Here is a 27,891-nt window from a genome sequence, read left to right as displayed (position 1 = left end):
GGAGTCCGAATTTAATCGCTGGGGCTCCGATCGGTTACCATGGCAGCCAGGACGCTACTGCAGTCCTGGCTGCCATGGTTACTTAGCACTTTAACAGCATTATACTTACATGCGCTGTCTGTGGCCGGCCGGTCGCTCCTCCTTCTGGTAAGTGAAAGGTCTGTGCGGCGCATTGCTTATAGCACAGACCTGTCACTTACCAGTAGGAGGAGCGCCCGGCCTGCCACAGACAGCGCACATAAGTATAATGCTGCTAAAAGTGCTAAGTAACCATGGCAGCCAGGACTGCAGTAGCGTCCTGGCTGCCATGGTAACCGATCGGAGCCCCAGCGATTAAACTGAGACTCCGATCGGAACTGCCGCTCCGCTGCCACCAATGATGGGGGGGGAGGGGGGTTGTTAACCAATGATTTTAATTAGGGGGGGGAGAGGGGAGGCCGCACTGGCCACCAATGATTTTAATACTGGGGAGGGAGGGGGGTCTGGCCCCTGCTGCCTGGCAGCACCCGATCTCTTACAGGTGGCTGGGATCCGCACAATTAACCCCTCAGGTGCGGCACCTGAGGGGTTAATTGTACGGATCACAGCCTCCTGTAAGAGATCGGGTGCTGCCAGGCAGCAGGGGGCAGTTATGTACACAGTTCTTAGTATATTCTAACTAGAAGCGTCCCCATCACCATGGGAACGCCTCTGTGTTAGAATATACTGTCCGATCTGAGTTTTCACGATAGTGAAAACTCAGATCTGAAAAAGCTAATAGTATTATTTTCCGTTATAACCATGTTATAACGGAAAATAATAAAGTGAAGTTCGGGTCCCCATTGACTTTAATGGGGTTCGGGTTCGGGTCCCGAACCCGAACTTTTTTTAAAAGTTCGGCCGAACTCCCCGAACCCGAACATCTAGGTGTTCGCTCAACTCTAATTATAATCATGCACTTTTTATATTTTTGTACTTGATTGTTTCAATTATCAAATAATCACATGTGTGGTATAAATATATGGAATTTGCACCATGAATTTGTCACTGCTTGAAAAAGGTTCCAAAGGGAGAACCGAAACGTTGCATTTGGTGAAATAAAAACGTATCTATTTTTGGGAAGCGCCGTGCCGTTCATTTATGGTTTGACGGGAGGATCACTGCCACAGCCGCTGGCACCCTTTTTTCTACTTTGTTCTACTATTGTTTGCAGTGCTGCCCAGCCACTTTGTCTTTTAGATAGATAGATAGATAGATAGATAGATAGATAGATAGATAGATAGATAGATAGATAGATAGATATGAGAGAGAGAGATAGATAGAAAATAGATGGATAGATAGATAGATAGATAGATAGATAGATAATAGATAGATAGATAGATAGATAGATAGATAGATAGATATGAGAGATAGATAGATAGAGATATTAGAGAGACAGATAGATAGATAGATAGATAGATAGATAGATAGATAGATAGATAAATAGCCCACGGTGACTCTATAGTATATCATTTCTTTTAGAATGACGTCTGTTTGATTTCTATCCCTGAACAGCACAGACAACATAAAACTGCAGAAGAATTATCCGTCATAATAGATATAGTTAATCTGAGACAACAAGGAACTTGGGAGAAACAGGAGGAAATAAATAAAACCAGGAGACGTAAAGGTGGAAGAGGAGCGGAGAGAATCTGGGATTCATAATTCATACTTACGCATCGATTTCCTTATACAAAGTCTCTTTAATCATTGTTATTTTCCTCTGTCTTCCCACGGGCCAATGGGAGGGAAGAATTAAGAAACAATGTATCACAATTTACTTCAAGAAGAAGAAGCCAATTTGTATTCTTTCCCCACGCAGGCTGTGAGCGCAGCTAGACATTGGGCTCCTCGGGACACTCAAGACTTTTTAGATTTTTTTTGTACCACCTGTCACAACTTTGGCGCAGAGCAGCGTCCCTCACCTCATCGAGAATGGGCAGCTTGGGGTTTGGGAATGTTAAGCTAAAAGGGGATTTAAAATGAGGAATAGATTCTTAAGAAACACTTGCGGATTTTGCTTGAGAATGTAGTTGATTTGTTCTTTTTCAGTGGGATTCATTAGCACATAGTGAAATACGATTTTCTTAAATTTCCATTCAGGCGTCAGTTCAGCAGAGAGACAGCGCCGTGTACAGTCATAAAGACAAGCCGTTTCCAAACTAGAGGAGCAGAATGAACAAAGTATATCAATGTACAAAAGGACTAAGCATTTTCTTTTACAAAATACACATTTTATGTCTGCGTCACTTATTATTTTGTAACATTTAGTGCTCACAATTTCACAACATAACTATATGGTTATTGATCATTTTTACTTGAAGTGCCATGCCTGACCACATGGAGTGCTATTTTGGTAAAATATCTCTGGTTACCACAGCCAACTTCAGGTCACCACAGCCGCAGTGACTGCTGCTACTCATCTCTAGCCGGGGACTCCGCTAACTCTGTCTAATTGAGAGTACCTTAATCCTAGGCTATTCTCAAATGCACAGCAAATAAATGATAGAAAATTCTCAATTCTCACCCTAGTACTTACAAGATATTATAATAACCATAATAGCTGCATAGTACTAAATAGTAGTGTTGAGCGCAAATATTTGAATTTCGAATTTTTATCTCAAATATCGCAACTTCGAGATTTCGCGAATATTTCGAATATAGTTCCATATATTCGCGAAATCGAATATTAGTTTTTTTTGGGGTTTTTTTTCCCTCTGAAAATATATGATTCCTCCCTGCTTCTTGCTTGTGGGTCAATGAGCCATTGGACCACAAGCAACTGAATTGAAGCTGGAAGTAATCACGTTTTCAGATGGACCGGAATATTCGAAATAAAGAATATATTGCTGTATATTCAATTTTAGAATATTTGTCCTATTCTAATCTAAACCAATAATCTCGGTTATAATATTCGAGTTCACGAATATTACAACAGAAAAATCGTAATGGTTAATATGTGTGCCTGAGCGCATGACAAAATCGTTATTTAATCAACTTCAGCATACAACACCCCCACAAGCGTCCCTGTCACCATGGGAACGTCTGTGGGTTATAAAATACCATCGGATCTGAGTTTTCCCTGAGATCGTAAAACCTCAGATCCGATGGTATGACGGGGACGCTTGTCGGGGAGCAGTATGCCAAAGTGGAATATTATTGCTCTAACTTCGTCTTTTAGAATATTCTTAATATTGCTCTAACTTCGTATTTTAGAATATTCGTAATATTGCTCTAACTTCGTATTTTAGAATATTACGAATATTCTAAAAGACGAAGTAAGAGCAATATTAAGAATAATCGTAAAATACACATAGATTGTAATTTACCTAATATAGTGCTATAATCCTTTTTTTTTTGTCTAATTTTTTTTGCCTCTTCTGGACTTCAGTTTTGGAAAATATGTACACTATTAAAAAAAAGAATATAGCACTATATTAGCTAAATTGCAGTCTATATGTGTATTTTACGAATATTCTTAATATTGCTCTAACTTCGTCATTTAGAATATTACGAATATTCTAAAAGACGAAGTTAGAGCAATATTAAGAATATTCGTAAAATACACATATTAGCCTAGCCATAGTCATAGGAACGTTGCCTTATACAAAAAAAAAAAAAAACGGACGATTAATTTAATCGCATATTATTCGCGATAAATGAAATAATTACGAATATTCGAATTCGACGAATATAATACGAATATTCAATCGAATATTCACGAAATATCGCGAAATCGAATATGGCACCTCCCGCTCATCACTACAAAATAGTTCTGGGAAACCAAGGATTGAGAAATGTAACAGGCTATTCTCACGTACAGTACCAAACAAAAAAACAGACTATGGAAACCTTGTGGTTCTCACACCAATATATAGTGGTCAGTTTTCAGGGTGGATGAATTGGAGAATGAGAATGACCTAAGGTCTGAGTAATGTGAAAATAACAGCTGGTAACCCCAGGCTATTCTCACCTACCCAAAAATTAAATCAGAGCAATGGAAGCTCACAATTCTCACAATTTGAGCTGAATGTCTTACCTACCTTGGAACCTATGGGAAGTTATATTTTGAGGCTAGTTTCAAAGTAGCAGTAAGGCCTCTTTCACACGGGCGTCGCGTGTGAGGGCCAGATAGAATGCGGGTGCATCACGGGAAAATGCGTGATTTTTCTGCGCGAGTGCAAAGCGTTTTAATGCGTTTTGCACGTGTGTCAGAAAAATCGGCATGTTTGGTACCCAGACCAGAACCCGGACTTCTTTACAGAAGTTCGGATTTGGGATCAGTGTTGTGTAAATTTTATTATTTTCCCTTATAACATGGTTATAAAGGAAAATAATAGCATTCTTAATACAGAATGCAAAGTAAATTAGGGATGGAGGGGTTAAAAAATTTTTTAAATTTTTTTTTAACTCACTCCATCCACTTGTTTGCACAGCCCGGCTTGTGATGGCATTGTGATGGCTCCGTGCTCATCACATGGTCTATCACCATGGTTATGGACCATGTGATGAGCACAGTGATGTCACCAAAGGTCCTTTTCTCCCAGGTCCTCAAAGAAGAAGAAAGAAGAGAAGCCGGGGCTGCGCGAACAAGTGGATGACGTGAGTTTAATTTTAATTTTTTATTTTTTAACCCCTCCATTTTCTAATTTACTTTGCATTCTGTATTAGGAATGCTATTATTTTCCCTTATAACCATGTTATAAGGGAAAATAATAAAGATCGGGTCCCCATTCCGATCGTCACCTAGCAACCATGCGTGAAAATCGCACCGCATCCGCACTTGCTTGCGGATGCTTGCGATTTTCACGCAGCCCCATTCACTTCTATGGGGCCTGCGTTGCGTGAAAAACGCACAATATAGAGTATGTTGCGATTTTCACGCAACGCATAAGTGATGCATGAAAATCACTGCTCATGTGCACAGCCCCATAGAAATGAATGGGTCTGGATTCAGTGCGGGTGCAATGCGTTCACCTCACGCATTGCACCCGCGCAGAAAACTCGCCCGTGTTAAAGAGGCCTAAGAGATCCGGCAAGCTGTTCCAGCAGGGAGAAACCTGCTGGAGCTCTCTAGATCTGGAAAGTCTGCAGGCCCCATTGCAGGCATTCAGGATCCACAGAATTCCAATAGGCTGTTCTCTTGCCGCTAGTGTAAAACTAGCTGTAACAGCGGCTGCTGTTCTCCTGCTTACCACCGTGGTCCTGGGCGCGATGTTCAGCGTTGATCTGCTGCCTGCTCTTTCCCATTCACCGCTGCAGTCCTGGGCTCTGTCCTTGCAGATACTGTTTGTTCTAGGATCCGCTTCACAGTTTCCTTTCAGCCCTGGCCACAGTATACTTGCCAGCGCACGTCACATCCTGTGCTTTATGGGTTAGATCATGTGACCTTGCTGAGCAATCCTAGCCCTCCTGCATGTACAGTACAGACCAAAAGTTTGGACACACCTTCTCATTCAAAGAGTTTTCTTTATTTTCATGACTATGAAGGCATCAAAACTATGAATTAACACATGTGGAATTATATACATAACAAACAAGTGTGAAACAACTGAAAATATGTCATATTCTAGGTTCTTCAAAGTAGCCACCTTTTGCTTTGATTACTGCTTTGCACACTCTTGGCATTCTCTTGATGAGCTTCAAGAGGTAGTCCCCTGAAATGGTTTTCACTTCACAGGTGTGCCCTGTCAGGTTTAATAAGTGGGATTTCTTGCCTTATAAATGGGGTTGGGACCATCAGTTGCGTTGAGGAGAAGTCAGGTGGATACACAGCTGATAGTCCTACTGAATAGACTGTTAGAATTTGTATTATGGCAAGAAAAAAGCAGCTAAGTAAAGAAAAACGAGTGGCCATCATTACTTTAAGAAATGAAGGTTAGTTAGTCAGCCGAAAAATTAGGAAAACTTTGAAAGTAAGGGCTATTTGACCATGAAGGAGAGTGATGGGATGCTGCGCCAGATGACCTGGCCTCCACAGTCACCGGACCTGAACCCAATCGAGATGGTTTGGGGTGAGCTGGACCGCAGAGTGAAGGCAAAAGGGCCAACAAGTGCTAAGCATCTCTGGGAACTCCTTCAAGACTGTTGGAAGACCATTTCAGGGGACTACCTCTTGAAGCTCATCAAGAGAATGCCAAGAGTGTGCAAAGCAGTAATCAAAGCAAAAGGTGGCTACTTTGAAGAACCTAGAATATGACATATTTTCAGTTGTTTCACACTTGTTTGTTATGTATATAATTCCACATGTGTTAATTCATAGTTTTGATGCCTTCATAGTCATGAAAATAAAGAAAACTCTTTGAATGAGAAGGTGTGTCCAAACTTTTGGTCTGTACTGTATATAAGCGGCTCAGCCCCCTTCCCAGATGCCTGAGTTTCAAGGTCCTTGTGTCCTGATAAGGTTACTGATTTATCTGCTTGTGTACCTGACTCGTGCTTGTGTTCCTGGACTCTGCTACCTGTTAGATCCCTGCCTGCTTGCCTTGACTCTCCTGTTGCCTATCCGGACTGCCTGACGTGTACCTGTGCCGCCTGCCCTGACCTATTGCTTGTTTGACTTCGCCTCTGCCTCATCCTTCGGTCCTGCACTGTTGCTCCTGGGTACGACTCAGCTTGATGACTATGTCTGTACCTCTGGTACCTCGCTCAGGTACCTTCTGGTCCACCTGTACGAGCTGCCTTGTGTGCCAATCCTCCTCAAGAGGTAGCGACCTGGAGTTCCTCTTGGGAAAGGCTATCCCCACCATCTGGGGTACTTTGAAGAATGAGGGGTTCACTTAGACAACGCCCTTAGAGGAGGTAGGACGTGTGGCACGTTGGGTTCACACCCGCTGGTTCGTGACACTAGCCTAAGCAAGGTGAGAATGATCGCTAATAATACCAGATTTTTTTCACATAGTTGAAAAATGATTATCATTGAAAATTCTGATGTCTCACATCTTAGGGTGAATATCTATCACACCCTAGTACTTCAGGTGCATTACAGTAATTCTATGCTCAGCATTGCGCTGAGATATAGAGGCTGAATGGAAGAGTAAGACTGAGCTAATTTCAGAGAGATGTGACAAAGACAGCTGGTAACTCCAGACTATTCTCACACATCCAAAAAATACACGAGAACTTATGAAACAAAATGCTCACACCTTGAGTTAAATATCTATTACCTTCTGGTATCTCCATAAAATTTTAATGCGTTAGTCTATGCAGAATATCTCAATGCCTCTCTAGACATCCATAGATGCCTGAGAATGAAATTCCTTAGCTCAGTCCATTATTATCAGTCTAAGTCCATTATTATCATGTCGTGTTTTGCGGTCCGCTAATTGTTGATCTGCAAAACACGGATGCCGCCCATGTGTGTTCCGCAGTTTACGGAATGGAAAAGGCCGCCCATACTAGAAATGCTTATTCTTGTCCGCAAAATGGACATGAATAAGACATGTTCTATTTTTTTTTGCGGGGCCACGGAACAGAGCAACTCATGTGGAAATGCAGCTCGGATGCGGACCCAAACAATGGTTGTGTGAATGAGGCCTAACAGGCAGCAGATAGCAACTTTTAAGGGTCACAGTGGGCCCCCTTACTTCCTGGACCCCTGTGCAGCTGCACAAGTTGCCTATATGGTATGTCCGCTCCTGATCCCAGGCTATTCACAATCACACATACTTAATTAAATTAGGCGTATTTCAGGCACAGATGGCGAAGCAACAGTAAGTTGCGCCGCTATCTGTGACCTCGCCCCGCTCAGGCCAGTCCTAAAATTGTGGGCGTGGCCTGGGCAGGAAAGGGGAGGGGCTGGCAGGCCCATCTCATTCACCATTTTCTACGCCTGGTTTCGGTGTAGAAAAATTTCTGAATGTAAGAAAGCTCGGAAGCTGGTTTACATTAAGAACTTAGGTAAAAAGAAAAAAGGGGACAGGAGGCAGCGCCTCGTGTGTAGGACCGTTATGCAATTTTGACAGCAAAAATACACTGATTGTGCTTACCGTGTTGGGTTGTGAGGAGTCACTACTCCTTTGGCACGCTTGTGCTGGTATAACCCGTCCAGCTTGCGGGGGTCTCTGCTTGCTGCTGCCCAGGTCCTTGCCCGTTGCCGTGGGATACGGTTTCAGGGATGTGGAGAGAAGTGGATGAAGAAAAGAGATGGACCTTTTTGGAGACAGCGCTGCTGCAGAAGAAGTCAGGACTCGGTTGATGGGTAAAAAAGAATCTTTATTACTAGTATGGTCTACGCGTTTCAGGGGCGAACGGCCCCCTTCATCAGGACAATAGTGATCTGTCCTGATGAAGGGGGCCGTTCGCCCCTGAAACGCGTAGACCATACTAGTAATAAAGATCCTTTTTTACCCATCAACCGAGTCCTGACTTCTTCTGCAGCAGCGCCGTCTCCAAAAAGGTCCATCTCTTTTCTTCATCCACTACTCATTACATTAAGAACTGGCATTGCAGGCGCCAAAGTTATGGAGAGCAAAACAATAGCTGATCTGAGGGAGACCAGCTACAAAAAACACTGTGGAGCCTCATTTAAGAATCTCAACCCAGCAATCCAAAGTGCAAAGCTCTCTGGAAAACAGTAATATGCAAAATAACTGTGGAGCCCCAGTTTTGGGTCTTCAACACAGTGAAAGCCAGATATCCCTCAAAGGAAGGAAAACCAAGCAAAGGGGTGTTATCCATCCACAGACAGATGTTTCCATAAGATCAGCTATTGTTTTGTTTGAGTAGTCTCCAAGGCATTGCTCCCGGTTAGCCAGAATTCTACTCCACACTGATGAGGGGCAACACCCTGAAACAGCTGTCTGTGGATGGATAATTGGCTTATGTGTTCCCTGTCACATCCTTAAAGCTTGTAAAAGAACGGGATCTTGACATAGGTGCCACTTAATATGGTGGATTTGGTGATCTCTGTAATGGGGACACCCCTTTGCTTGGTTTTCCTTCCTTTGAGGAATATCTGGCTTTCACTGTGTTGAAGACCCAAAACTGGGGCTCCACAGTTTATGGAGAGGCCAGCACCTCTTCGTAACTTCGGCAGAACCACCGCCAGCTACAGGCCTTTATTAAGACCAGCGTCTAAAATGCCAGCCTTAATAAATGTGCCCCGAGATGTTCATACATTGCCTTTAATGTCTATCCCATGACATCATAATAACTATAGTTTATGCAGAATATAGCACTCTGATATCATAGAGGGCGAACAAGAGAATGAGAATGACCTAACGTCTGAACAATGTGAGGATGAGAGCAGATAACCCCAGGCTATTCTCACTTACCCAGCAAACACAAAATGCTCGCACCCTGTGTGACATCACAATGACTATAGTTTATGCAGAATATGGCACTCAGATATCAGAAGAGTTTATCAGGAGAATGAGAATGACTTAAGATGTTTCTCAACCTCCTATTATGTTGACATTTTTTAACCAAAATATTTGCATAGTTGTTTCCCCAAGGGGCTCGCAAACAAAACACACTTTGCAAATGTCAATACATCTTATAGATGATGGAGAATTGAAATGGATGTGTTAGGTCGCACATTTAGTCCTCGGCTCATGAACACAGGCTTTTCCTTCGCTTTGTCTGATTTAATTAGTTTTCTTATCTCTGGTGAATCCCCGTGGCAGAGTTCTTTAGACAGATAATGAATTACTATTAGGTGCCCCTGTTTTGCTCATAATATCCTATTCAGCCTTTTTTGAGTTGTCTTTCTTTAAGGAAAAAAAAAAAAAGCTGCTTAAACTCCATTAATGGCCAAGATAAGACCAAAAGTGGAGTCCTGGTGCTTTTCATAGTCTCTCAATGGCATATTAACATATTTTATACCTCCACATAGCTTTGAAAGTGTCAGTATTCACTGCAGTTTTGGCATTATATTCATGAACTAATATCAGTATGAGACGTTTAGACGGCAAGGTGCCAAAGCATGAAAAAACAAGAGAAAAACAGTGAATGTAAATTGTATACATTTGAAAATGTGTAATCATCTGGGGCTGAAGATATCTATAGGGTCTTCTAAAATAGCTCAGTCAATACAAGAGCATAGATTTTACGGAAACTCGTATATGTGGGATGTTTCCCAGCAGATTTTCTCTCCACATTGATGAGTGATAACCGTGAAACCGTGAACACGTCTTTATAGTTTGCATACTGCACAGTGCCTGGAATGTTATTGACTAGACGGTCACGGTCACCGCGTCTCATCTGTCTGCATTATTCTACATAGAAGAAGTGTCCCCGGTGCATGGGATTTAATATACCTTCCATCAGAATCCTCCTACATGACCTCCTATGTTACATACCGTACTACGGTGGAACTTTTTCTTTTCCAGCCTAAGTAACCATATGTTGTTTACACACAGTGCGGCTTTGTTACATTGTTGCCCTGATATCATGATATACAGTGTGAGCTGAGAGCGGTACCTTCATGGCTTCCCCATTTCACACCACAATACAGTCTGCTGCCAGGTTGATAACAGGGAAAGTGAATACAGAGGGATGGAAGCAGGGGCGTACATAGAAATCGAGGGGCCCCATAGCAAATCTCAGAACTGCGCCTCCCACCTTAATATAAAGTACAGTTATTGTACTAGAGTATATAAATACGCATGGGGGAGAAGGTTTGCTGTATGGCTCTAAGAGCAGCAACCCTCCTACAGACAAATGTGTATTATTATTATTATTTATAATTAAAGTGGCATTCATTCCATAGCGCTGTACATATGATAAGCGGTGCACATACATAATACATGTGTATGTGTATATATATATATATATACACACACACACACACATACAATAGACAGAGGCCATGGTTCACAGCTCCCTCCTCTAAGGCATTGCAGCACAGTGTGTGGGAATGACGGAGTGATTATTACACTAACAGTCGCTCACACACAATGTGATCGATGCAGTTGATCCTCAGCCTTTGCTACTCACTGAGTTCGTCAACGTGGTGGTCACAGAGGCAGACACTGGGAGGGCAATATAGAAACTTCTCTTGGCACCTGCTTTACATCCCTGCAGTGGCGCTGGCAGCGCCAGAGTTCAGATAGGATGATGCTCATCAGTGGCATGCCTAGGGTGTTTGGCACCCGGGGCGGGTCCTTTCTCTGCCCCCCTCCCTCAATACTTAAAAAAAATTGTACCCCCTCACAGTAGTATTGCCCTCATTGCACAATGTTCACAGTAGTTTTGTACAGATGTGTGCCCCCTCACAATAGTTATGCCCACATTGTGCCCCTTTTACAGTTGTAATGCCCTCTTTGTGCCCCCTTCACAGTAATAATCCCCATTGTGCCCCCTTCACAGTAATAATCCCCATTGTGTCCCCTTCATAGTAATAATCCCCATTGTGCCCCCTTTATAGTAATAGTGCCCACAGTGCCCCCTTCATAGTAATAATGCCCATTGTTCTCCCTTCACAGTAATAATGCCCTCTGTGCCCCCTTCATTGTAGTAATGCCCTCTGGCTCTGTGCCTCCTCCATAGCAGAAATTCCCATTGTGCCCCCTCTATAGTAATAAAGTCCTCTGTGCCCCCTCCATAGTAATAAAGTCCTTTGTGCCCCCTCCATAGTAATAAAGTCCTCTGTGCCCCCTCCATAGTAATAAAGCCCTCTGTGCCCCCTCCATAGTAATAAAGTCCTCTGTGCCCCCTCCATAGTAATAAAGCCCTCTGTGCCCCCTCCATAGTAATAAAGCCCTCTGTGCCCCCTCCATAGTAATAAAGACCTCTATGCCCCCTTCTTAGTAATAAAGTCCTTTGTGCCCCTTAATAGTAATAAAGACCTCTGTGCCCCTCCATAGTAATAAAGACCTCTGTGCCCCCTCCATAGTAATAAAGTCCTCTGTGCCCCCTCCATAGTAATAAAGTCCTCTGTGCCCCTCTATAGTAATAAAGTCCTCTGTGCCCCTTCTATAGTAATAAAGTCCTCTGTGCCCCCTCTATAGTAATAAAGTCCTCTGTGCCCCCTCCATAGTAATAAAGTCCTCTGTGCCCCCTCCATAGTAATAAAGTCCTCTGTGCCCTCTCCATAGTAATAAAGCCCTCTGTGCCCCCTCTATAGTAATAAAGCCCTCTGTGCCCCCTCTATAGTAATAAAGTCCTCTGTGCCCCCTCTATAGTAATAAAGTCCTCTGTGCCTCCTCCATAGTAATAAAGTCCTCTGTGCCCCCTCCATAGTAATAAAGTCCTCTGTGCCCTCTCCATAGTAATAAAGCCCTCTGTGCCCCCTCTATAGTAATAAAGCCCTCTGTGCCCCCTCTATAGTAATAAAGTCCTCTGTGCCCCCTCTATAGTAATAAAGTCCTCTGTGCCTCCTCCATAGTAATAAACTGTTCCCCCTCCAGAGTAATTAAACTATCTGTGCCCCCTCCATAGTAATAAAGTCCTCTGTGCCCCCTCCATAGTAATAAAGTCCTCTGTGCCCCCTCCATAGTAATAAAGTCCTCTGTGCCCCCTCCATAGTAATAAAGACCTCTGTGCCCTCTCCATAGTAATAAACTGTTCCCCCTCCAGAGTAATTAAACCATCTGTGCCCCCTCCATAGTAATAAAGTCCTCTGTGCCCCCTCCATAGTAATAAAGTCCTCTGTGCCCCCTCCATAGTAATAAAGTCCTCTATGCACCCTCCATAGTAATAAAGTCCTCTGTGCCCTCTCCATAGTAATAAAGGCCACTGTGCCCCCTCCATAGTAATAAAGCCCTCTGTGCCCCCACCATAGTAATAAAGTCCTCTGTGCCCCCTCCATAGTAATAAAGCCCCCCTGTGCCCCCTGTGGGACTCCTACACTCATAAAGTCTATGCACTAAGTGAAAGGGCTGCCAAAAATTACAAGTAACCGGCACTCTAATACAACCTTTATTACACATAAAGGAGGGCATCATACACAGCCTTGATAAATTATGATTCATGGCCTGCTGGTGCCCTCAAAAACATTAGGAGCAAGGGCCTGCTGGTGACCCTCTAAGAGATTATAGGCGAGGGCCTGCTGCTGAGCTGACCATCTAAAACATTAGGGGTGAGGGTCTGCTGTAGAGCTGACTCTCTAAAACATTAGGGGTGAGTACCTGCTTCTGATCTGAGCATCGAAAAAATTATGGGCGAGTACCTGCTGCTGAGCTAACCATTGAAAAAATTATATGCGAGGGCCGGTGAGCTGACCCTTTAAAAGATTGTAGGTGAGGGCCTGCTGGTGAGATGACCCTGTAAAACATTATGGTTGATGGCCTGCTGGTAAGCTGGCCCTCAAAAACATTATATGCGAGGGTCTGCTGGTGAGCTGACCCTCTAAAAGATTTTAGGTAAGGGCCTGCTGGTGAGCTGACCCTGTAAAACATTATGGTTGAGGGCCTGCTGGTGAGCTGACCCTCAAAAACATTATATGCGAGGGCCTGCAGGTGAGCTGACCCTCTAAAATATTGTAGGTGAGGGCCTGCTGGTGAGATGACCCTCTAAAACATTACATGCGGGGGCCTGCAGGTGTGCTGACCCTCTAAAAGATTGTAGGTGAGGGCCTGCAGGTGAGCTGACCCTGTAAAACATTATATGCGAGGGCCTGCAGGTGAGCTGACCCTGTAAGAGATTGTAGGTGAGGGCCTGCTGGTGAGCTGACCCTCAAAAACATTATATGTGAGGGCCTGCAGGTGAGCTAACCCTCTAAAAGATTGTAGGTTAGGGCCTGTTGGTGAGCTGACCCTTTAAAACATTACATGCGAGGGCCTGCAGGTGAGCTGACCTTCTAAAAGATTGTAAGTGAGGGTCTGCTGGTGAGCTGACCCTGTAAAACATTATATGCGTGGGCCTGCAGGTGAGCTGACCCTCAACCTGTCAGCATTTTCAGTTGACAGGCGGATGCGCTTATTAGTTATTATGCCCCCAGCAGCACTAAATATCCGCTCAGACAAAACGCTGGCGGCAGGGCAGGCCAGCACCTCCAAGGCGTAGAGCGCCAGTTCATGCCACGTGTCCAGCTTGAACACCCAGTAGTTGTAATGCACAGAGGGATCATTGAGGACCAAGACATGGTTTGCTACATACTCCTTCACCATCTTCCAAAATTTTTCCCTCCTTGTGACACTAGGCCGCGCATCAGGGTGAGGGTGCTGGCGGGGTGTCATGAAACTGCCCCAGGCTTTGGAGAGTGTTGCCCTGCCTCTGTTGGAACTGCTGTGTGTTCCCCTCGTCTCCCCTCCTCGGTTGGCCAAGGAAGTACGGACTCTGCCGCCAGCGTTGTCAGATGAAAATTTTTGGAGCAATTTTTCAACAAGTACCTTCTGGTATTGCACCGTTTTGCTCGTCCTCTCCACCAGAGGAATAAGAGATGAGAAGTTCTCTTTGTAGCGCGGGTCGAGAAGGGTAAACAACCAGTAATCCGTGTTGTCTAAAATGCGCGCGGGTCGCGGGAAAGGCAGCCTAACATGGAGTCAGCCATGTGTGCCAGAGTACCATCAGGCAAGACGTCGATGTCGTCATCAGGAGGATCACTCTCAATCTCCTCATCCTCTTCCTCCTCTTCTGCCCACCCACGCAGAACAGATGGAATAAAACTTCCATGGGTACTACCCTCTGTAGCAGAGGCAACCGTCTCCTGCTCCTCCTCTTCTTCATAGTCCAATTCGCGCTGAGAAGACGAACTCAGGGTGGTCTGGCTATCACTCTGTGTAATGTCTTCCCCCATTTCCACCTCTTCCACATGCACAGCGTCGTCCGTAATTGTGAGCAGCGAGCGTTTGAGTAGATACAGAAGTGGGATGGCTATGCTGATAATAGTGTTATCGCCGCTCACCATCTGTGTTGATTCCTCAAAGTTTCTTAAAACCTCACAGAGGTCAGGCATCCATGCCCACTCCTCGCTTCTGATTAAAGGAAGCTGACTGGAAAGGCGATGACCATGTTGCAGCTGGTATTCCACTACTGCCCTCTGCTGCTCACAAAGCCTGGCCAACATGTGGAACGTGGAGTTCCAGCGCGCGCTCACGTCGCACAACAGCTGGTGAGCTGGCAATTTCCAGCGCTGCTGCAGCGTTGACAGACCGCCGGAAGTTGTCGATGACTTGCGGAAATGGGCACACACGCGGCACACCTTCACCAGTAGCTCAGGAAAATTGGGGTAGGTTTTGAGAAACCACTGAACCACTAAGTTGAAGACGTGGGCTATGCATGGGATGGGTGTGAGCTTGCCGAGCTCCAAAGCCGCCACCAAGTTACGGCCATTATCAGACACAACTATGCCTGGTTCTAAGTTTAGAGGCGAGAGCCACAGCTCAGTCTGGTCTCTTATCCCCTGCCACAGCTCTGCGGCGGTGTGCTGTTTGTCCCCTAAGCAGATCAGCTTAAGCACGTCCTGTTGACGCTTCCCAACTGCAGTGCTACACTGCTTCCAGCTACCGACTGATGGCTGACTGGTGCTGCAAGAGGATAATTCTGAGGTGGAAGTGGATGAGGAGGTGGAGGAGGAGAAGTGGGGGTTGGAGCCACTAACGTAGGTGGTGGCGGAAACCCTGATGAAATTAGGGCTCGCAATCCTTGGCGTCAGTAGCACCTGTGCCATCCCAGGGTATGAAACGCTCTCGGCCTCCACAACGTTCACCCAGTGTGCCGTCAGGGAAATGTAGCGTCCCTGGCCGAAAGCACTTGTCCATGTGTCAATGGTTAAGTAGACCTTCCCAATAACTGCATTGGTCAGGGCACGGGTGATGTTACGGGACACATGCTGGTGTAAGGCGGGTATGGCACAAAAATTGTGGCGGCTGGGAAATGCGTAATGAGGGACGGCCGCCAACATCAGGCTGTGGAAGGCCTCAGTGTCTACAAGCCTAAATGGCAACATTTCCAGGGCCATTAATTTGGAAAGTTGCGCATTTAGCGCTATGGCCTGTAGGTGGGTGGCTGGGTATTTACGCTTGCGTTCAAATGCCTAGGGTAAGGACATTTGTACGCTGCGCTGGGACACGGAAGTGGATGTGGTCGCTGATCGTTCTTGCGAAGGTCCAGGTGCAGGGCGGGGGGCATCCAGGCCTGCGCCTTCGACAGGAGATTGGCCAGCATGTAACACAGGGTAAGAGGAGTAAGTGGTGTGACAGATTGTGGACCCAGGTGTTTGGCCCACCTATTATGGTGCTTTGATGCCATGTGGCAGATGATGCTGTTGGTGGTGAGGTTGCTAGTGTTCACGCCACGACTCATTTTTGTATGGCACAGTTTGCAAATTACAATTCTTTTGTCGTCCGCACTTTCCTCAAAAAAGCGCCATACTGCGGAACACCTACCTACTGCTCTTGTACATAGGAGCAGTATTATAGTAGTTATATTCTTGTACATAGGAGCAGTTTTATAGTAGTTATATTCTTGTTCATTGGAGGCAGTATTATAGTAGTTATATTCTTGTACATTGGAGCAGTATTATAGTAGTTATTGTCTTGTACATAAGAGCAGTATTATAATAGTTATATTTTTGTACATAGGAGCAGTATTATAGTAGGTATATTCTTGTACATAGGAGCAGTATTATAGTAGTTATATTCTTGTACATAGGAGGCAGTATTATAGTAGTTATATTCTTGTACATAGGAGCAGTATTATAGTAGTTATATTCTTGTACATAGGAGCAGAATTATAGTAGTTATATTCTTGTACATAGGAGGCAGTATTATAGTAGTTATATTCTTGTACATATGAGCAGTATTATAGTAGTTATATTCTTGTACATAGGAGGCAGTATTATAGTAGTTATATTCTTGTACATAGGAGGCAGTATTATAGTAGTTATATTCTTGTATATAGGAGCAGTATTATAGTAGTTATATTCTTGTACATAGGAGCAGTATTATAGTAGTTATATTCTTGTACATAGGAGCAGTATTATAGTAGTTATATTCTTGTACATAGGAGCAGTATTATAGTAGTTATAGTCTTGTTCATAGGAGGCAGTATTATAGTAGTTATATTCTTGTACATAGGAGGCAGTATTATAGTAGTTATATTCTTGTACATAGGAGCAGTATTATAGTAGTTATATTTTTGTACATAGGAGCAGTATTATAGTAGTTATATTCTTGTACATAGCAGCAGTATTATAGTAGTTATATTCCTGTACATAGGAGCAATATTATAGTAGTTATATTCTTGTACATAGGAGCAATATTATAGTAGTTATATTCTTGTACATAGGAGCAGTATTATAGTAGTTATATTCTTGTACATAGGAGCAGTATTATAGTAGTTATTTTCTTGTACATAGGAGGCAGTATTATAGTAGTTATATTCTTGTACATAAGAGGCAGTATTATAGTAGTTATATTCTTATACATAGGAGCAGTATTATAGTAGTTATATTCTTGTACATAGGAGACAGTATTATAGTAGTTATATTCTTGTACATATGAGCAGTATTATAGTAGTTATATTCTTGTACATAGGAGGCAGTATTATAGTAGTTATATTCTTGTACATAGGAGCAGCATTATAGTAGTTCTATTCTTGTACATAGGAGCAGTATTATAGTAGTTATATTCTTGTACATAGGAGGCAGTATTATAGTAGTTATATTCTTGCACATAGGAGCAGTATTATAGTAGTTATATTCTTGTACATAGGAGCAGTATTATAGTAGTTATATTCTTGTACATAGGAGGCAGTATTATAGTAGTTATATTCTTGTACATAGGAGGCAGTATTATAGTAGTTATATTCTTATACATAGGAGCAGTATTATAGTAGTTATATTCTTGTACATAGGAGGCAGTATTATAGTAGTTATATTCTTGTACATAGGAGCAGTATTATAGTAGTTATATTCTTGTACATAGGAGCAGTATTATAGTAGTTATATTCCTGTACATAGGAGCAGTATTATAGTAGTTATATTCTTGTACATAGGAGCAGTGTTATAGTAGTTATATTCTTGTACATAGGAGCAGTATTATAGTAGTTATATTCTTGTACATAGGAGGCAGTATTATAGTAGTTATATTCTTGTACATAGGAGCAGTATTATAGTAGATATATTCTTGTACATAGGAGCAGTATTATAGTAGTTATATTCTTGTACATAGGAGCAGTATTATAGTAGTTATATTCCTGTACATAGGAGCAGTATTATAGTAGTTATATTCTTGTACATAGGAGCAGTATTATAGTAAAAGATAATTGTGACCAGCTCCAATGCAGAGGTCCAGTGCATGGAAAAGCATGGCACTCCAACAAATGCAAACTGAAGAGAAAGTCCATTCCAGAAATAGTCATAAAATCCAGGTATGCCAAACACGTAGTACACAACACACCTCCTGTGACATTTTTCGGATGTATATAACACCCTTAGTATGTTATATAGATGGTACTCCATAGATGATGGTATTTTAGAGACTGCAGTCTTGGGATTTTTAGCTTACATGATATTTCCTGTTATATTTTTCTCCCTCCCAGCACTCCAATATAAAATGTGCCATTGTCTCCTGCTGCTGACAGCCCAAGGGACATATGCGATCTGACCCAGACTTTTTCACTGTAGTTCAGGTTCGGTGTTCGGGTTATTTTATTATTTTCCATTATAACATGCCTATAACGGAAAATAATAGCATTCTTAAATAGAAAAGAGAAAAGACCCTTAAAACTACAATATTTATTGATAATTCTTAAAACCTAATGCCCAAACTATGTTTAGAGTATATTACCAATCAATTACTTAGAGATAAAGAATAGATAATTAAAGATAAGCAGCAAATCATGCAAAAGTAGTTCTAATGTATATATAGGACTGGGCTCGGGGTCGCAGGGGAGGGAGAAACTTTCCCTACATGTGACCCTATCATAACCCTGAGCCCAGAGACGAATCCCAATGGTGGAGACTCTCTGTCCTCGTACCTAGGCTACTGTGCCCTCGGTAACCCTGACAATGAAAAGAGGGAAAAAGGCCCCCTATAGAAAAAACCCTGACGCGTTTCCCCCAGCTATATGGGTTCCTCAGGTGGTGAATAAACAAGGTCTATACATAACATTGTCCAAAAACAACCAAGCCACAATTGAAGTGGAAAAATCTAGATATTTTGAGAGATAGAACAGGTAAGGGTGACAAAGGTGACAAGATAGACAATAAAGACCGATATTAATTTGGATGTCTATCTCACGCGCTGGGAGTCCATCAGAAAAAATGCTGGCTGACGACATCTGCAAATAAAGACATACACTCACCTAAAGAATTATTAGGAACATCTGTTCTATTTCTCATTAATGCAATTATCTAGTCAACCAATCACATGGCAGTTTCTTCAATGCATTTAGGGGGGTGCTCCTGGTCAAGACAATCTCCTGAACTCCAAACTGAATGTCAGAATGGGAAAGAAAGGTGATTTAAGCAATTTTGAGCGTGGCATGGTTGTTGGTGCCAGACGGGCCGGTCTGAGTATTTCACAATCTGCTCAGTTACTGGGATTTTCACGCACAACCATTTCTAGGGTTTACAAAGAATGGTGTGAAAAGGGAAAAACATCCAGTATGCGGCAGTCCTGTGGGCGAAAATGCCTTGTGGATGCTAGAGGTCAGAGGAGAATGGGCCGACTGATTCAAGCTGATAGAAGAGCAACGTTGACTGAAATAACCACTCGTTACAACCGAGGTCTGCAGCAAAGCATTTGTGAAGCCACAACACGCACAACATTGAGGCGGATGGGCTACAACAGCAGAAGACCCCACCGGGTACCACTCATCTCCACTACAAATAGGAAAAAGAGGCTACAATTTGCACGAGCTCACCAAAATTGGACTGTTGAAGACTGGAAAAATGTTGCCTGGTCTGATGAGTCTCGATTTCTGTAGAGACATTCAAATGGTAGAGTCCGAATTTGGCGTAAACAGAATGAGAACATGTATCCATCATGCCTTGTTACCACTGTGCAGGCTGGTGGTGGTGGTTTAATGGTGTGGGCGATGTTTTCTGGGCACACTTTAGGCCCCTTAGTGCCAATTGGGCATCGTTTAAATGCCACGGGCTACCTCAGCATTGTTTCTGACCATGTCCATCCCTTCATGACCACCATGTACCCATCCTCTGATGGCTATTTCCAGCAGGATAATGCACCATGTCACAAAGCTCGAATCATTTCACATTGGTTTCTTGAACATGACAATGAGTTCACTGTACTAAAATGGCCCCCACAGTCACCAGATCTCAACCCAATAGAGCATCTTTGGGATGTGGTGGAACGGGAGCTTCGTGCCCTGGATGTGCATCCCTCAAATCTCCATCAACTGCAAGATGCTATCCTATCAATATGGGCCAACATTTCTAAAGAATGCTATCAGCACCTTGTTGAATCAATGCCACGTAGAATTAAGGCAGTTCTGAAGGCAAATGAGAAATAGAACAGGTGTTCCTAATAAATCTTTAGGTGAGTGTATATACCTTCAGAATTGATACTTAGCAGCCTAGTTCTAAAAGACATCAAGGACCTCAACATGTACGGTAAGTACTTACATGGACTCCCAAAGATGAAGGCGCATCACCCCGAACCGATGCCAGATGCTAAGGGCGTGTAGAGGGATCGACGAACAGACTTTTAAATAGTACGCCCTGACAGCACTTCCTACCGCCGAATGAGACGCTTATTGCGTAATTTCCGGTCATGTAGCTCGACATCGGGCATGTGGAACGCATGCTTGGGACACATGCCACATCCTACCGCTGAATCAGACGCTTAACGCGTCATTTCCGGTCATGTGGCTGGACATCCGGTATGTGCAACGCATGCTTGAAACGCATGCCACATCTGGCCGGGTAGGTAGAACCATGTATGGCACGCTTAACCCCTTATGGACTGGGCTCATTTTCACCTTAAGGACCAGGCCATTTTTTGCAAATCTGACCAGTGTCACTTTATGTGTGAATAACTTTAAAACGCTTTTACTTATCCAGGCCATTCTGAGATAGTTTTTTCGTCACATATTGTACTTCATGACACTGGTAAAATGAAGTCAAAAAAATAAATTTAAATTTTTTTAAAAATTCCAAAAATTAGCTAATTTCCAAATTTCTATTTCTCTACTTCTATAATACATAGTAATACCTCCAAAAATAGTTATTAATTTACATTCCCCATATGTCTACTTCATGTTTGGATCATTTTGTGAATGCCATTTTATTTTTTGGGGACGTTAGAAGGCTTAGACGTTTAGGAGCAAATCTTGAAATTTTTCAGAAAATTTCTAAAACCCACTTTTTCAGGACCAGTTCAGGTCTGAAGTCACTTTGTGAGGCTTACTGTACATAATAGAAACCACCTAAAAATGACCCCATTTTACAAACTACACCCCTCCAAGGTATTCAAAAATGATTTTACAAACTTTGTTAACCCTTTAGGTGTTCCACAAGAATTAATGGAAAATACAGATAAAATTTCACTTTTTTGGCAGATTTTCCATTTGAATCAATTTTTTCTAGTTACAAAGCAAGGGTTAACAGCCAAATAAAACTCTATATTTATGGCCCTGATTCTGTAGTTTACAGAAACACCCCATATGTGGTCATAAACCACTGTATGGGCACACGGCAGGGCGCAGAAGGAAAGGAATGCTATACGGTTTTTGGAAGGCAGATTTTGCTGGACTGGTTTTTTGACACCATGTCCCATTTGAAGCCCCCCTGATGCACCCCTAGAATAGAAACTCCAAAAAAGTGACCCCATTTTGGAAACTACAGGATAGGATGGCAGTTTTGTTGGGCAAGGTAACAAGAAATAGCTGTTTTGGCACCGTTTTTATTTTTTGTTATTTACAGCATTCATCTGACAGGTTAGATCATGTGGTATTTTTATAGAGCAGGTTGTCACGGACGCGACAGTACCAAAAATATATTTTTTGGATGCATTTTTTTTTTTCATGATTCTTTAGTGTCTCCACATTCTGAAAGCCATAGTTTTATTTATTTTTTGGGCGACTGTCTTGTGTAGGGGCTCATTTTATTTGGGATGAGATGATGGTTCGATTGGCACTATTTTGGGGTGCGTATCACTTTTTGATCGCTTGCTATTACACTTTTTGTGATGTAAGGTGACAAAAAATTGCATTTTTTACACCTTTTTAATTTTTTTACGGTATTCACCTGAGGGGTTAGGTCATGTGATATTTTTATAGAGCAGGTTATTACGGACGCGGCGATACCGAATATGTCTGCTTTTTTTAATGTAAGTTTTACACAATTATTTCATTTTTGAAACAGAGCCATAGTTTTTTCAGTTTTTGGGCGATTATCTTGGGTAGGCTATGATTTTTGAGGGATGAGATGACGGTTTGATTGCCACTATTTTGGGGTGCGTATGACTTTGATCGCTTGCTATTACACTTTTTGTGACGTAAGGTGACAAAAAATGGCTTTTTTTACACCGTTTTTATTTTTATTTGTTTATGGTATTTACCTGAGGGGTTAGGTTATGTGATATTTTTATAGAGCAGGTTATTATGGATGTGGTGATACCTAATATGTGTAGTGCATTCAATTTTATTTTTTTTTTTAAACAGTGATAAATGTTTTTTTTTGATCCAGACCTACTTGGTTCTTGAAGATCCAGTGGGTCTGATGTCTGTATGATACAATACATAGAAACATAGAAACATAGAATGTGTCGGCAGATAAGAACCATTTGGCCCATCTAGTCTGCACAATATACTGAGTACTATGGATAGCCCCCGGCCCTATCTTATATGAAGGATGGCCTTATGCCTATCCCATGCATGCTTAAACTCCTTCACTGTATTTGCAGCTACCACTTCTGCAGGAAGGCTATTCCATGCATCCACTACTCTCTCAGTAAAGTAATACTTCCTGATATTACTTTTAAACCTTTGCCCCTGTAATTTAAAACGATGTCCTCTTGTGGTAGTTTTTCTTCTTTTAAATATTCTCTCCTCTTTTACCTTGTTGATTCCCTTTTATGTATTTAGCAGTTTCTCTCATCTCCCCTCTGTCTCGTCTTTCTTCCAAGCTATACATGTTAAGGTCCTTTAATCTTTCCTGGTAAGTTTTATCCTACAATCCATGTACCAGTTTAGTAGCTCTTCTCTGAACTCTCTCCAAAGTATCAATATCCTTCTGGAGAAATGGTCTCCAGTACTGCGCACAATACTCCAAATGAGGTCTCACTAGTGCTCTGTAGAGCGGCATGAGCGCCCCCTCTGTCTACTGGTAATGCCTTTCCCTATACACCCAAGCATTCTGCTAGCATCTCCTGCTGCTCTATGACATGGTCTGCCTACCTTTAAGTCTTCTGAAATAATGACCCCTAAATCCCTTTCCTCAGATACTGAGGTTAGGACTGTATCACTGTCACGACTGTTACTGATCCAGACAGGTCTGGTAGGAGAAGGTTGCAGCGACTTGCTACTCGCGATAGCTTGTGAGTTTGCGCCGTGGTTCAGGGTATGTCATCTGGGTTTTGCCTTGTGAACCTTTTTGTCCTGACTGGGAGTTTGTAGGCATCCTTCTCAGGTGAGTCCTGTCTGCCACTCCCAGCTACTATATTAGTTTCACTTTCACTTGCAGTCATTGCCAGATATAGTCCTTACTTCCAGTTCTATTCTGACCTTTGAAGGAGATCGTTTGATGGTGTTGCTGTGGAGCTCTTGTCCGGCGAGGACTGTCGTGTTTGGGATCGCCTTCTCTGCTCGTGACTGGATAAGTCTATCTCTGTTATAGTTTGTTTGTTGCTGTCTTCCCCTGCTGTTCTCCTAGACATGAGTGATGGTGACTAGTGCTCCCATCGGCCTTTCCCCATCGGCCTTTCCCCACTCTAGGCTTTAGGGTGACTGAGGGTTTAGGCATCCTGCTCGCCGCACGGGTTCACACCCCGTCTAGGGTATCAGGGCAGACAGGTGCCAGCTTAGGGTTAGTCAGGGGTGGCCAGTCTATTTCCCATCCTTAGATAAGGGTCCCCCTTCCCCTCCGTCTGCTGCTGGGGTAGCGGTCGTGACAGTATATCTGGCCTTTTAAAAAAAAAAAAAAAGTGACATTTCTTTTTTTTTTTTTTTTTTTGCTTGCTGTTTTGCTTTGTATTTTTCTGTTCCACTATGGATCCGGTTACGGTTTTGGCGAAACAATTATAGGGATTATCCCTTGAAGTGGCAGGATTAAAAGCAACAGTGCTGCAGCAGCAGCAGCCATCCTTGGGTTCCACCGTTGCTACGGGAAACCAAGGTACTCCTGAGCCAAAAGTGGCTTTACCTGATAGGTTCTCAGGAGGGAGAGACCAATTTGTAACCTTCAGAGAAGCTTGCAAATTGTTCTTCAGGTTACGCCCTAGATCCTCCGGCGGTGAGGAACAACGGGTGGGCATTGTAATTTCTCTCCTGCAAGGAGATCCGCAGGCTTGGGCTTTCTCCCTACCATCAGACTCTCTGGCCTTACGATCAGTGGAGGAGTTTTTTGAAGCCCTGGGTCTTGTATATGATGACCCGGACAGGGTCTCACTGGCTGAGTCTAAGCTACATGGACTTCGGCAGGAGAACCGGTCTGCTGAACTATATTGTTCCGAATTCCGTAGGTGGGCTACTGATACGTTATGGAACGACTCGGCCCTTAGGAGTCAGTTCTGCCAGGGGTTGTCTGAAAAATTAAAAGACGCGCTGGCGGTATACGAGGTCCCTGGGTCTCTTGAGGCTGCTATGTCTCTGTCCATAAGAATCGACAGACGACTCAGGGAGAGACTATTATATTTTACGGAGGCCTCTATAGGGCAGGGATCGGTCTGTTATGGTCCAGTCGAACCAATGCAAATAGGGGGCGCCACTAGATGGGTGAATCCTCCTAAGTTCCGCTGTAGGTCAGAGGTTTGTTTTCGTTGTGGGGGGAGGGGTCATTTTGTAAAGGTTTGTCCCTCAGAACCCAAAAGACCACAAACAAAGGAGCCGCCAGAAAACTAGAGTCCCCAGATTGTGCGGAGGAGAACAGTCTGGGCGTATTCGTTTCCTCCATACGCATGTCTCAGTTTTTGTTGTCCGCTACCGTTGAGGCGGGCAATAAGACTGAGATCTGTTCCGTCTTTTTGGACAGTGGGGCGGGGGTCAACTTGGTGGATTCACGGTTTGCTCAGGCTCTGGGTTTTACTCCAGAACCGATACGCAGAACTATTCCTGTTTTTGCCATCGACTCCTCCCCTCTTACTCAGAAAGAGTTAACTCAGATCATTCATAATATCCATCTGCAGGTAGGGGACCTCCATAAAGAGCATATCTCGTGTTATGTCCTGGACGGTCTTCCGGCTCCTATGGTATTGGGGCTTCCCTGGCTGGTGACTCACAATCCAGTGGTGGATTGGCAGGCCGGGGAGATTGTGGAGTGGAGTGAACATTGTAAGGACAACTGCTTGAGTAGTAGGTGCTCTACACTCTCTGTAACATCTTTACCTGCCTTTCTGTCAGATTTTATGGATGTGTTCTCTGAGAAGGGTTGTCAGGGGTTACCACCTTATCGTCCATATGATTGCCCGATTAATCTACTACCTGGGGCCAAACTACCTAAAACCCGGTTATACAATCTTTCCGGCCCGGAGAGGAAGGCTATGAAAGATTATATTTCTGAGAGTTTGGCTAAGGGACACATCAGACCCTCTTCTTCACCTGTGGCTGCAGGGTTCTTTTTCGTTAAAAAGAAAGATGGGGGCCTACGTCCTTGCCTGGATTTCCGGGAATTAAACCGGATAACTATCCAAGATCCCTATCCTCTTCCTCTCATTCCCGACCTCTTTAATCAGGTTGCTGGTGCTAAATGGTTCTCCAAAATGGATCTCAGAGGAGCCTATAACCTGGTTCGCATCAAAGAGGGGGATGAGTGGAAGACGGCTTTTAATACTCCGGAAGGGCATTATGAAAATCTGGTCATGCCATTTGGTCTTACTAATGCGCCTGCGGTATTCCAACATTTTGTCAACGATATTTTTAGTCACCTTATCGGGAGATTTGTTGTGATATATCTTGATGACATCCTGGTCTATTCCCCGGATCTGGATACACATAAGATCCATGTGAAACAAGTGCTGCAGATATTAAGGGTCAACAAATTGTTTGCTAAGTTAGAAAAATGTGTGTTCGCCGTAAAAGAACTGCCATTTCTGGGGTATGTGTTGTCAGATTCAGGTTTCCGCATGGATCCAGAGAAAGTCCGGGCGATTATAGACTGGGATCTGCCTGAGAACCTGAAGGCATTGCAACGCTTCCTGGGGTTTGCCAATTTTTATAGAAAGTTTATAAAGAACTATTCCTTGGTGGTCAAACCACTGACTGACATGACCCGAAAGGGATCCGATTTTTCCAAATGGTCACATGCAGCCAAAACTGCCTTTGCATCTCTGAAGGAGAGATTCACCTCGGCCCATATTCTCGTACAGCCAGATGTCTCGCTTCCTTTTATTGTAGAGGTTGACGCATCAGAGGTGGGGGTGGGAGCGGTACTATCTCAGGGCCCGTCCCCTGGTGAATGGCGTCCGTGTGCTTTCTTTTCGAAGAAATTGTCTACTGCAGAAAGGAACTATGATATTGGCAACAGGGAACTTTTGGCTATTAAGTTGGCTTTTGAGGAGTGGCGTCATTTTTTGGAGGGGGCGGTTCATCCCGTCACGGTGATTACTGATCACAAAAACTTATTATATCTGGAGTCTGCTAAACGTCTCACCCCTAGACAGGCTCGGTGGTCGTTATTTTTTTACTAGGTTTAATTTTGTAATAACCTATCGCCCGGGGGCAAAAAATACTAAGGCGGATGCATTGTCTCGAAGTTTTCCTGGAGGGGGTGATGTTGAGGTACCAGAGCCCATTTTGCAAAAGGGGGTGGTGGTCTCTGCATTACACTCAGGTTTGGAGGGGAGGGTGTTGGAAGCCCAGGGGGACGCCCCGGCCTCCTGCCCCTCGGGTAAACTGTTTGTGCCAGAAAATTTACGACTGGAGATACTAAAAGAACACCATAACTCCACACTGGCAGGACACCCAGGTAGTAGGGCAACCTCTGAGTTAGTGTCTCGTCGGTTCTGGTGGCCTAAATGGCGCCAGGAGGTGTTGAATTTTGTGTCTGCATGTGCTACCTGTGCTCGTTCTAAGGTAGATCATACTCGTCCGGCAGGGCGTCTGTTACCTCTGGCCATCCCCAACAGGCCTTGGACGCACCTGTCAATGGATTTCATTACGGATCTACCAGTATCAGCGGGGAAGACTGTTATCCTTGTAGTTGTTGACAGATTCAGTAAAATGGTGCACTTTATTGCTCTTGCTGCATTGCCTAATGCTAACACACTGGCTCAGGTTTTTATTGACCACATCGTGAAGCTTCACGGGGTCCCTTCCGATATTGTTTCGGATCGTGGTACCCAATTCGTTTCTAAATTTTGGAAAGCTTTTTGTTCTCGTTTAGGGGTTCATCTGTCATTTTCTTCATCTTTCCATCCACAGTCCAACGGTCAGACTGAACGTACCAATCAAAACCTAGAGACATATTTGAGATGCTTTGTTTCCGAAAATCAGGAGGAATGGTCATCTTATTTACCGTTAGCCGAGTTTGCCATTAATAATCGTCGTCAAGAATCCACCGATAAGTCACCATTTTTTGGTGCGTATGGTTTCCATCCTCAGTTTTGTACGTTTAGTGAGGGGGGGCCATCTGGGATTCCCGAGGAGGAACGATTTGCGTCTTCACTTTCTTCAGTGTGGCAGAGTGTGCAAGAAAGTTTGAAGAGAATTGGTGGTAGATACAAACGTGCGGCTGATAGGAAGCGTTCTGAAGGTCCGGACTTTGGGGTGAATGACTTGGTGTGGTTGTCTACCAGAAATATCAAGTTGAAGGTTCCCTCGTGGAAATTAGGTCCGAGATTTATTGGTCCTTATAGGGTAATTAAGATC

This window comes from Bufo bufo, chromosome 4, assembly GCF_905171765.1.
Source record: "Bufo bufo chromosome 4, aBufBuf1.1, whole genome shotgun sequence".
NCBI lineage: Eukaryota > Metazoa > Chordata > Amphibia > Anura > Bufonidae > Bufo > Bufo bufo.
This window is presented reverse-complemented; position numbering follows the sequence as displayed.